This window comes from Martes martes (genome assembly GCF_963455335.1).
Source record: "Martes martes genome assembly, chromosome: 12".
NCBI lineage: Eukaryota > Metazoa > Chordata > Mammalia > Carnivora > Mustelidae > Martes > Martes martes.
The window spans coordinates 42269399-42281691 of record NC_137900.1 but is presented as its reverse complement, the minus strand read 5'-3'; the positions used below and the strand labels follow the sequence as shown (position 1 = coordinate 42281691).

The 12293-nt window shown below is 39.1% G+C and overlaps 1 long non-coding RNA gene across 1 annotated transcript in view; it reads left to right on the top strand.

The window, feature by feature from the left end:
• The first annotated feature begins 2066 nt into the window (after positions 1-2066).
• The window catches only part of LOC308352983, a 74850-nt gene continuing 64623 nt past the window's right edge, over positions 2067-12293 (top strand). Inside the window, exon 1 of the long non-coding RNA XR_013967718.1 lies at positions 2067-2176. This is a non-coding gene — a long non-coding RNA (uncharacterized lncRNA). The remainder of the gene's footprint in view (positions 2177-12293) is intronic.

Genomic DNA, 12293 nt, shown 5'->3' with positions numbered 1-12293 from the left:
CAGGAGGGGCAGAGCAAGGGGGAGAAGCAGGCTCTCTGTCGAGCAGGGAGCCTGACCCGGGACTGGATCCTAGGACTCTGGGATCATGACCTGAATCCAAGGCAGACGCTTATCTGACGGAGCCACCCAGAACCCACACTTTGTCGGTCTTAATCTCTAAGTGATGACCACTCCTGCCACCCCATGAAAAATATGTAACATGTTTTTTCCAGCCACTGGAATTAGCGGGGTGGGGTCCTATTTCTTACTAGCGCCTATGTGTTACAGCACAGTTTAGCCTACCTATCCCTATACAACGGCTAATGGGTGTTGCTATAAACGTCAGCTGTAGTTCCTTAGAAATGACTAATTTATTTTGGTATTTTTTCCTACTCGTAAAAATATTTAAATGTCTTTTAATGTCCTTGTTTGAAATGAAAAGTTGGCACTTCTATGGCATTTCCCTTTCTTTGTTGTTGTCATCACTGTATTTTAATTTTACCAATATATGAAATCCAAAAGTCTGGGAACCACGGCTTTAAGCCATCTTCCATGGCCCAGTAAAAGAGTACAAAGACATTCCAAAACTTTCTAAGGTGGTCCATTAGATTCAAATTCTTCTATAATACATGTAATTAGGACATACGCATACCTAGGCTTATCCCACTGTCTATGATTATACAAAGGCTCAGATTTATTATTTTTTTTAAAGATTTTATTTATTTATTTGACAGAGATCACAAGTAGGCAGAGAGACAGGCAGAGAGAGAGGGGGAAGCAGGTTCCCTGCTGAGCAGAGAGCCCAACGTGGGGCTCGATCCCAGGACCCTGAGATCATGACCTGAGCCGAAGACAGAGGCTTTAACCCTCTGAGCCACCCAGGTGTCCCAACAAAGGCTCAGATTTTTATGTCTATTACTTTTGAGGCTTCCTGCATTTCAATTCTTATCACCTGCAGCAGTTCATTCAATGGTTTTTCCAATCATGCTAAACCAGGTGGCAGCTTAATGCATCTTCCCAGGGACAGCATGATTTTCAAATGATGGGAGCCATATTGGAGATCAAACAAAAACAAAAACAAAACAAAAAAACCCACAAAACTTGTTTAGCAATGCAAGATATAGGGGGTAACTGCCTGTGTGTTTACTCACAGGGACTTCAGTTTGAGGAAGGCAGAGACAATTTTCTCTCCATTGTTTACTGGTAACTTCAGGGCTTCGAGGAGTATCTGGCACATAAGAGGAGCTCAGTAAATATTTGCTGAATAAACTAATAAAATCTATATAATTCATGCGTGAATGATTCACTCAGTTTTGAAAGTGAAAATTCCCCTTACTGCTTTTGCAGTTGTTGAGTCATGTGGGAGGTTTGGGCTCTCGAGGCCTTCGATCCTATGACCAATTGTACAATTATGACAACGCTACAGGAACAGGTTAATTTCCTACTTTCAGGATGGGTTTTCCTTTTATCTCATTCACCCAGTCAGACAGGATCATCCCCTCTGCTGTCTTACGGATATTTCAAAACCGCAGGTATGTGTGTGGTTTTTAAAGCCTGAAAGCACAAAGCCACGTATACTTTTAAAAAATATTATTGTTTTCCTTTCCATTGTTAAAAGTTGGAACTATTCATGTATTTACCCTAGGGACGGTCGTGCATGACGGAGGTATGTGCGGGGAAATTCTTTCCTCGTCCCTGATGCTGTCACCCACCCTGTTTGGGCCCAAGTACAGTTCTTTGTTCACACAGCGAAGGAGGGCTCACCCTGTCTGAAGACACAAAGGGTTCGAATTTGCCAGGGTTGATAGTTTACAGGTACACACACCTTAGCTCGGCTTGTCTGAAAGTCATAGGTCTTGCCCGGTCTGTGTGTCCACGACTTGGATGTAGCCAATGCTGAGTTTGAAAGTGATTATTTGGAAACTGTATCTTCATCTGCGTAAAAGTTCATGCCCCAGATTTGCAAAACGGTGATAATATTTGGGTAGTAGAATTTTTTGGGGGGGTGGGGGAGCATTAGAAGGTTAAGGGCTTTTTAACTTTGTCAGCCCGTCTGTAACACCTACTCGCTGTACTATCTTCTCAGCCCTGTGGTGGAGAGCTGCAAAAAGAGAGTGTAAGAAGCCACTCAGAGTCCTCATGGTTGTATCACCCTTCTCAAACTGGCAAGAAGAATAAACAGAGTTTTAAAATGGAGGTGAGAAATTAACTCATTTTTAAAGGATTAAATGTATTTATCAGTCCCTTATAGAGAATTTAGCAGGGTTCTGAAATGCAGACCATGTCTCCAGTGCTCACTTGCCAGGTCTCCACTGTGTCATTAAATAACTAAGTTTAGCAATGCAAATTCTTTTTTTTTTTTCAAAATGAATTACGTTCCCATGTGTAGTAGCATAAAGACTATGTGTCTGACTTGTGGAACGTGCAAACTCACAGCCGTAGTCCCACATCCTTGCAGATAGCACCAGCAAGGAGGATTTCCTGTTTTCGTATTTTTAGGTGACTCTAAGAAACCTGGGGGTATTTAAACTGATGAATGATGTGCCTGACTCTGGGCTTCTGCCTGCCCGGCTCCAGAGTTTATCTGCTTTCTGTTTGTTTTCTGTGCTCCTATTAGGTTGTTGTTAGTTACATTCTGATGTTTGTAGTTTGGGGAAATCTGTATCTTTGTTATTTATGTTATCAATAATGTGACCTGGGCCTTCTTCAGCAATGTTCCAACTGTTCCCAGGTCCTCAATCACTAATTATGCAGATGAACAGATTGTGGAAACTCTTTCCTTATGGCTGCATTCTGGAGGAGTTGTTTTTATTAAATTGCCGGTGTCTTGAATTATAATTAGGTACTGGCCCATATTTATAGCTTTTCTTGCCTCTCTCTCTCTTCCCCTCGCTTTCCTCTTTCCCCTTATCTTCTCCTTTGTTACTTATTACGGGATGAAAACTTTATCACAAGAGAAAGAGCAAGAGAAGCCTCAAGTCATTAGCTCAGAAGTCAGCCTTGCTTAACAGGAGACGACAGGGCGGTGTGTCAGTTATCAGGAGGTTCTGTTTCTTGCAGAAAGTCATTAGGATGGGGAACCGCCTGCTAGACAGGGTAGGAGAAGCTGGAGAGCTTAACAAGTTCAAGGGCAGGGAAGGGACTCATTGACAGCCTTGCAACGCAGCCTGGCCAGTCCGCTAAGAAAGGAAATGTAACAGTGGTCAGAGAAAACCGAAGAAGAAATATGGGGACCAGGGAGACATTCCATCTACCCCCGTCATCCAAATCCTTACCTGGTTCATCTACTTTCTCCTTGTGCGGATCATACTGATCTTAATAACAGAAGCTACTAAGTAAGCTACTAAGTACTCACAGCGTGTTCTCCGCTAGAATGAAGGTATGAAACATGACCTTCCCCAGGAGCAGTGTGCCTGAAAGGACTTAGGGCTTTTGCTTGAACGAAACATAGATAATGCAGGCTAATTATGATTTTGTTTAAAAACATACACACACTCACACACGGACACACACGGAGTTTTTGAGTCATGAATAAGTGTAGAGGTTGTGCTGGGGAAGAAAATGTTTGCAGTCCCAGATACTTAAAAAAAAGTCCATCTTGGTGTTCTTGTAGCCTAGTTTTAGTTTTTTATTTATCGTTCTAAAAAAGATACGTGATTTCCCTTCCACTTCTCTAGTTTTGTTTAGGAACTTAAACAAAGGAATGTTATAGCAGAGATGAGTGTAGATAAGCACTGGGCCTTATATAATTATGTGGGGAAATATTTACATAGCAGCAAACATGTAGGCGTCTACCATCATCTTGACGCATCTGTGTATGTCAGGGAAGAGTCAGGAGAACTTTCTATAAGTCTTAGTATGAATTTGCCAGCACTTGAAGATAACTAAAGGCTGAAAGCAGTGGTTATGAAATTGTATGGAAAGACACTCATGCCAAACAAGCCTGTCTCCTCATATTATTAGAGAAAGTAAAGCATATGATATACCTAAATAGGAATAATGCTTTTTTATACTACTATTATGCAAACATAAGATTCCACCTGAGTCTGAAAGAAATTCAGCCTCTGTGAGAATGTTAATAAAAAAGAAGATTAGGTTTAACCATAGGTAACTTATATCCAATGTTATAAATAAATAATAAACTCACAAAGCAAGGGGGCCAGAGGGGACCAGAGTTTATTGATTCCAATCTAACCATCTACTACACTGTAGTAGACCTCCACAATTCCCAGAGACAAGATGGCTCCCCCTGTCTTTCAAGATTTCCAGAGAAGGAGGCCCACAAGAGTCTGTGGTGAACTGGTCCAGGGATTCGTACCTCCAGTACCACAATCCCCGTATACTGGTCTGACGTTTCCAGGGGCTGCTGTCTGTTTTTCTTTTTTAAAGCAAATACTTGTCTAGTTATCTTATTTTTTAAAAATACTTTATTTATTTATTTGAGAGAGAGAAAGAGAGAGAAAGAGCACAAGCTTGGGGTGGGGGGCGGTGGACAGGGTGAGGAGAGAGAATCCCAAGCAGACTCTGTGCAGAGCACCGAGCCTGAAGCCAGACTCAGTCTCACAATCCTGGGATCATGACCTGAGCTGAAATCAAGAGTCGGATGCTTAACTGACTGAGCCACCCAGATGCCCCAGCAAACATTTATTTAAAAATAACTTTAGATTTACATAAACATTTTGAAGATAGTACAGAAAGTCCCCATACACGCTGTACCCAGTTTATATTAGTAACATCTCATGATAGTGCAGTATGTTTCCAATTAATGAACCAATGTTGATATATTTTTTACTAAAGTCCATACTTTATTCAGATTTCCTTAGTCTTTACCTAGTGTTCTTTCTGCCCCACGACCCCATCTAGGGGACTATATTGCATTAACTGTTACATCATCTTACGCTCTTCCTGTCTGTGACAGTTTCTCAGGCTTTCTTTGTTTTTGATGACCTTGAGTTGAGGTTTAGAGTAGTATTGATCATGTATTTTGTGAAATGTCCCTCGGTTGGAAAGTATCTGATGTTTCTCTCATGATTACAGGTAGCTGGGCTATGGGTTAACTTGTGGCTAAGTGCTATTAACCATTAACCATTGCGGTTAAGTGCTATTCTCATCACATCCTATCAAATGTATCTGCTATCAATATGACTTATTACTGTTGACCTTCCTCACCTGACTGAGGTAGTGTTGGTCAGGATCTCTGTGGTCAGTTATGCTCCTCCCCCTTGACCCTTAGACTGTTCTCTTCGGAGGAAGTCCCCGAGTACCATCCACACTTAGTGTGCAGTTTATGTTCCACCTCCCTGAGAGTGGACTGGTAATATAAATTATTTGGAATCTGTTTTTTAGGACAGTTCTTCTAGAAACTTTCTTACTTCTCTAGTGTTCTATTTTGTCACGTAAATTTACTGAACTGGGCTGCATATCTTATTTCTAGAAAATATGATTTTTTCATTTAAAAATTGGACCTAACTAGGTATTTTTCCACTTAGAAATTTGAAATACAGTAATTTAAAAAGGCACTGAATGGAGGAAAGAATCCTTAAGTACAATCAACTAAATCAATTTAATCATTTTAATTCTGTTTTGTTTTCAAGTAGTGGCTTAATTATTTTCTCTCAACTATGGTTGTCCTAGGTCATTTCCAAGGTATATAATCTTATCTATGCCAATGTGTGCTCAGCTGTTGTTTAGAATGAGGATGTTAATAACTTCTTTAACACACCATGGCTGCTTACTCTGATCACTAACGAGTCTGTCCCCGGCTTCCCCTAGTTCCTCCCTACCTATAACACCTCCCTTGTTTTCTATAGCCCCACACTCCTACCACCTGAGTCTATTATTTTCTTCTCTCAAACTTAAAAACATAAGGAGAATAAACATATTCAGTTATGTCATTTTGGGTGCCAAGACTAATTTTATCACTTGAGTTTAGAGTTCCTGGCTTAAGAGTAGAAAAGAGATTTCATTTCATGTACCTACTCCAGTGAATTATTAGAAGCTACCTAAAGAGCTGTATGGAGGATTCCGAGGAACTGGACTCATAGGAGAGGAATTTTAAGACTGATAAGCTATGGCCATGGAAGAGAGAAAATGTGGAAGGCTACCTCTAGATGAGACCTTTATACCATCAGATATTAAGACCTCATTAGATAGATCACAATCTATCCCAATTGTTTTAAAGACTTATTAATGGATGACTTGATTCCTTTATTCCAACACTTTATCTTATTATATCATCGGGAAAAATCTAGTAACCATTTCCCAATGCATAGCTTAGCAACATATTTGTCTGTGGAAAGAAATTTTACCTAATTATCATTACATATGGGAAGATAATAATTAAAGAAGACAGGAAGACTTTTCCATTAGAAGTGAAGTTCTAGTTTGTGTTAGATTTTCCCATCCAGACTAAAATGTGGAATGGAAATATGGTAGAGAGGAATCTGATATTCAGAGCAAGGAGTCAATCTTCAGAGTGGGGGGAAGACATAAGATCAAAAAAACTGTTTTCTTTTCCCTTCCTCCAGAAACTGGCCCCAACCATCCCTGGCTAAAAGTATTAATGAAAACTTTTCAAATTTTAAAATTATTTACCATAAAGATGAAATAATCCTCAATTAAGTTTTGTTTTTGTGTTTTTTTTTTTTTAACTAATACTCAATGAACCAGCCCAGTTCAGTTATAAACGTCACATGCGTGCAAGCACCATGTGTTTGAGGCGTCTGGGAAGTTTCTGCTATACCACAATCTCTACTTAGCTCAAATTATAGTGTCTGAAATTTCTCCTTATGTACTCCTGTGGAGAGTTCCTTGTACAGAAGTTTTGTCAAATGTAAATTTAACTAGGAGGAGTAATACATAAAATAAATTCACCTTAAAATATGGCAATTACTTTTGTTCTTAGAAGAAAGAGTCTAAGTTAGCTGAAGAATACTATAAATATGAGATGGAAATGGCAAGGTTAAAACAGAGAACTAAATTTTGGGAGAGTTGTTAAAAAACTCTCTGGCCTCTTAGCAACAATAACAAATTTTAATACTTCCCACATTCTTCCTAGGGCTGGAGATGAACAGCCTAATGTAATATGTTATACCAGACTTAAAAATATTTAATGTTCCAAAATGATTTGTCAGAAGAATGAAGAAATTTATTTTAAAATTTGCAGATAATGGAAACTGAAAAGGGTTGCCAGCACTATGGAGTTCAGAATTGAGATGCAAAACAAAATCATCTTATCACATTGGACACATAATCCAAATCAATGGGAAGAAATTTGATTAACTACTAGTGTGAGCATATTTTACTAGGGAGAACAGAACAATATAATACACATGTTTATCAAAAGGTACATACACTGGGCTCCTGGGTGGCTCAGTGGGTTAAAGCCTCTGCCTTCGGCTCAGGTCTTGATCCCAGGGTCCTGGGATGGAGCCCCGCGTCAGGCTCTCTGCTCAGCAGGGGGTCTGCTTCCTCCTCTCTCTCTGCCTGCCTCTCTGCCTACTTGTGATCTCTGTCTGTTGAATAAATAAATAAAATCTTTAAAAAAAAAAGGTACATACACAAATTGGGCATCAAGTATACTCTTAATAATGAAAAAAACCTCAAATATCCATGTACAATAGAAGGTATAAGTAAATCATGACATTCATATGGGATACTATACAGAAAATGCTACATGGAAGTATAGAAATCTATAACAACACGGATGATTCTCAGAAATGCAACGCTGAGTGATTATAAAAAATCTATTCACCAGATAGATCGTACTGCATGATTCTATATATGTAAAGTTTAGGACAGACAAAACAAATCTCCATTTAAGAAGTCACAGGAGAGAGGTTATCCTTGAGCAGAGTGGAGGTGAGTAAGTGACAAAAATTACGTGAAGAGGCTTCTGTGGGTCTGGAGTGGCCTGTTTCTTGATCTAGGTGCTAGTTATACAGCGATATTCACTTTGTAAAAATTTATTATGTGATAAATTTATGGCTGTGTACTTTTCTGTATGAATGCTATTTTTTAATGAAGTTTTTGAAAAAAAATTAAATAAATAATCAGCAAGGCTAATGTGGCTCCTGTGTAAACAACCAAAAGGTTAGAAAAATTTAAATTACATTTATAATTCAGCTCTCCTAGGACCCTTTTGTCCACTCTGTAGCCAGTCTTCCTTAACATCAGTGAATTTTTAAAAAAATTTTAGCTTTAGTTTTTTTGAAGTAAAAAAGGTTATCTGCCTCTGTTATCTGCAACACTATCTTCTAAAGTATATCATCTTCTTTGCTTCTGATGGTTTTGCTCTGTAACATGGAAACTTCATAGAGAGGGGAATGTGGGGCTTGAGGGTCTTGTTCTAGAAAGAAACAAGACCATCCTGATGGCTGAGTGTTTCCTTTAGTTGATAGAGGTGCGTCATGTCGTGGATATGAGGAATGAAATAAGAACTTTGCTATTTTAGCTGTCATATGAACATGACAGAAACTTTGTGTTCTCAGCCTGAGACCAACTTGGCTATAAATTGTGTTCATTGGAGGATGAAGAATTACTTATCAAAATGTGATAGGGCTCATGGGAGGAAGAAGAAATACCTTTATATGGTTGGGCTTGGTGCATGATGACAAAATTCCAATTTACAGTGCCAAGGGGTGTAGGCAACTCTGGGATGATCCGGTGGTTCCACCTCTAAGGGAACCATGCTAGAGAATAGAGCAGGACATGTGTGTTCAGATAGATGGTAAGTCCATAGGTTGGGCTAATTTTTGTAACCCCGTAAGTCTTCAAAGATAGAATGACAAATATATAGATGCTGTTGGAAGGAGACCTAGGTAAGGCTGAGTTTCAAATCCTTTGGGGGTATTAGTTGAGTTTATAATTTAAAAAATGTGAGTGTGCGCTGGGTGGGAAAACGTGTGGAACGGTATGGTGGTCCTCTGTAGTGGTGACTAGCATACCCTTTGTTTCCTAGTTCCATAACTTAACTAGTTGAATATCCTGGAGCACATCACATAACCTCTTGGAACATGTCCTCACTCCCCAGAAAAAGAGATTGTAATACCTATCTTTGAGGGTTGTTTGAAATTTAAAGATGATACTGTATATAAAGTATTTAGAAAGAAAACTGACAGAAGCTCAATGCTGTGTACATTTTAGCCATTTTTTATTCCTAGCATTGGACAACCTCAGGCAGACATATCAGATACCCATATCGGCAGCAAGAAGAATTCCAGGCTCTACTGATTAGGGAGGATGGGATCTCTAAAATAATGCTCAGGCTTGGGCTGAACACAGGGTAGGACTGAGTTTAAGTGTTGAACATTTTTAGCATCTGCCCCTGGGTGGGGCTGGGTCAGAAAGGGCCTGAGTGTATAGACAAGACACATAATTTGTCTCCATAGTCTTTGTCTCTTACATATTTGTAGATATGTATGTGATAAGTTTTCCAAAGAGATTATTCCCTGTTGAATTTTGGCTGATTTTTATTTTTTCCCCTAATATTTAAATAATACAGTTATACAAAATTTCTCTCAAGAATCTTATTGAAGATATTTAATTTCTTTCTACTTCAGCCCATAAAAGGCCATCCAAATTCTCTTATGATTTATTTCTTTCTCTGAAAACTTACAACATTTGTTATTTCCAGAGGGTGCATTATCTCTAACCCATTCACTCATATTTTGGAACCAATATTTATATACTCCTCTGTCCTCCTTCACCCCCATTTCCTTACCCTGTAAATTCTCATCCTTATATTTATTTAGAAAATGAATGTTTTTCCCAGTGCTCTAACCAGCAGGTCAGCAACTGGAGTATTGTAAACTTGTGACTAAATCTGCCTTCTTGGATTTACATGATTATATTCAAGACCCAAAATATTCTTTCCTTCAATGTGTAGAGTATTCTCCTCTCCTGTGCTTACTGTCTGGGAAAGTGTGGAGTAGTTTTGCCCTTAACAATCTCTAAAAGCTTAATCAGCTCTGCTCTTTGCAGTGTTTCTTTGATCAGAACTGGTAGCCTTTGACTGTGAGTCATCATTTCTACCTTATAGAAGAACAGAGTCTTGTTGGAGGTGCATATGATTTCTTTTCTGTGTGGGCTTGGGAATTTATGTTCCTTGGCATATAAAGGGGGAAGAATCTGATTCATTGTTTCCCCAAAGATCAAGACATTGTTGAAAACCTTGGGATGGGCCAATTTGCTTTTGCTGTGTACAGAGGGAAGTTTACCCCCCAGGTTATTTACAAGGAGTTATAAAATCCAATCTTCAGAATCTTCTCCCCAGTAAATCATCATCATTCAGATATTTGCATGCTATTTCACATACATTTAATGATGAACTATGTTATTTCTATAAAATCATCCAAAATTCCTAACTCCAGGAAGGTGAAACAATTAATGAGACAATTGTGTTCAATTTCACTGTCTGGCCAGAGCCAAAAAAAAGGTGTGGCACACAAAGAGATCTAGGCAACACTGTGCCATTTCTCCTGGGCTGGTGTTTCTTTCTCTTTCCATGGACACCTATTACTGGCTTGGGTTAAAAAGTCCTAAAGATGAACGATAGTAGCAACAGTTCTGTCTGTTTCTATATCTACATGGATGTTGGTATTAACTTATTTACATTGCAATTCTTTTTTAGCATTTAATTTCATCACCTGTAACTTAATTGTGTTCATTTCTAGTAGTTCTCCCCATGATACAACTTCAAGTCCCAGCTTTAATATTTCTTAGATGTCTGACATTAGCAAAAAAATTTAAATTCCTTTGCTTCCGCTTCCTAATCTGTAATTCGGTGACAATGCCTTATGATCTTTTTATGAAGATTAAATATAAAAAATATGAGAGAAAGTGTCTGACAAAGGAATAGGCAACTCAAAAATTTCTCTTCTTTTTCTACCTCTTACTGTACCCTATTCCGCCTTGTGGAGTAAAAGCATCCACTTTTTATCCAAGCCATACCTCAATAATTTCAGAACATCTGGCTCAAAAGTGAAAATGCAAGCAATCATCCAGGTGTTTGGCCCGCATGATGACAGATATCAAACACTTAGAGCCATCTGGGTGATTGGCATATTTTTTTCCACTTTTATCCAGGTGTATGTGGATACAGCCTTGGCTCAAGGAAAAAAATCAGGAGTTTTGCTTAAATTCTAGGCTAATACCATTTTTAAGTGCTACTCTTTGGATATGTTTTGTTTCCTTTGAAATACATCTTGTGGGACACCTGAGTGGCTCAGTCGGTTAAGCCGCTGCCTTTGGCTCAGGTCATGATCCCAGGGTCCTGGGATCGAGTCCCACATCGGGCTCCTTGCTTGGCGGGGAGCCTGCTTCTCCCTCTGCCTTTGCCTGTCACTCTGCCTGCTTGTGCACTCTCACTCTCTCTGACAAATAAATAAATAAATAAAATCTTTAAAAAAAAAAAAAAAAGAAATACATCTTGTTCAAGTCATTTTTGAGAACTAAAGCATTATTTATCTTCTGGAATCTAGGAATCAAACAAGAAGGAGCAGAAGTGACTCCGTAGATTTCAAACCCTCATGTTTCTACCTCAGAGAATTAAGGACAAGAGAAGCTAAAGCTAAATAATGATTCCAGGACATGAAGTTAGACAGTAACAGAGCTCAGACAAGAACAGTCTCTTGACCTTCAGCTGAAGAGTCCATTTCACCTGTTGCCTGTCTTCTTTCATTCAAGGCTTATTTGGTTTTCCCTATATGCACACGGCACCATATACACACAACTTGTATGTGAGTAAATACACATAAATAACACCACTTTTCTTCCTAACAGTCATGTTACTCTGCCATGATTTTCTCTCAAGTATTTTCTCGACTTTCACTGATAAGTCAGAGAAAATAAACCACGCTTCAGCTCACATGGTAGCATGGGCGTCCAGTAACCATGCTTCAACATCTGCCGTCCAGGGCATCACTTAAATATTGAGATCTGGTATCCTGTGCGCAGCTGATGCAATTTTCCTCAGTCACAGGGATGAAGCTTGGATAACATTTCTGGCTCTGAGAAATTCCCAAGTCACAAAGAAATGATTCCATTGACCTAGCGGCTTGGCACTCCCAATACAACATGTTCCTCAGCAGCTTCCCAGGGGAGAGAGTAACGTGAGAGTTTTCAAGAGTGCCGAAACCTCCCCTCTAATCATCCGTGTGGATTCTGCTAGCATTCCAAGTCATCCCAGACAATCCCAAGGAAAAACTTGGGGGATTCGCTGAGGTTTTCTAAACATTTTTTTCTGCCTGAAGACACTAGCAATAAGCAGCTTCACATAATACCATTGTTATTTGTACATAAACACAACTTATCAA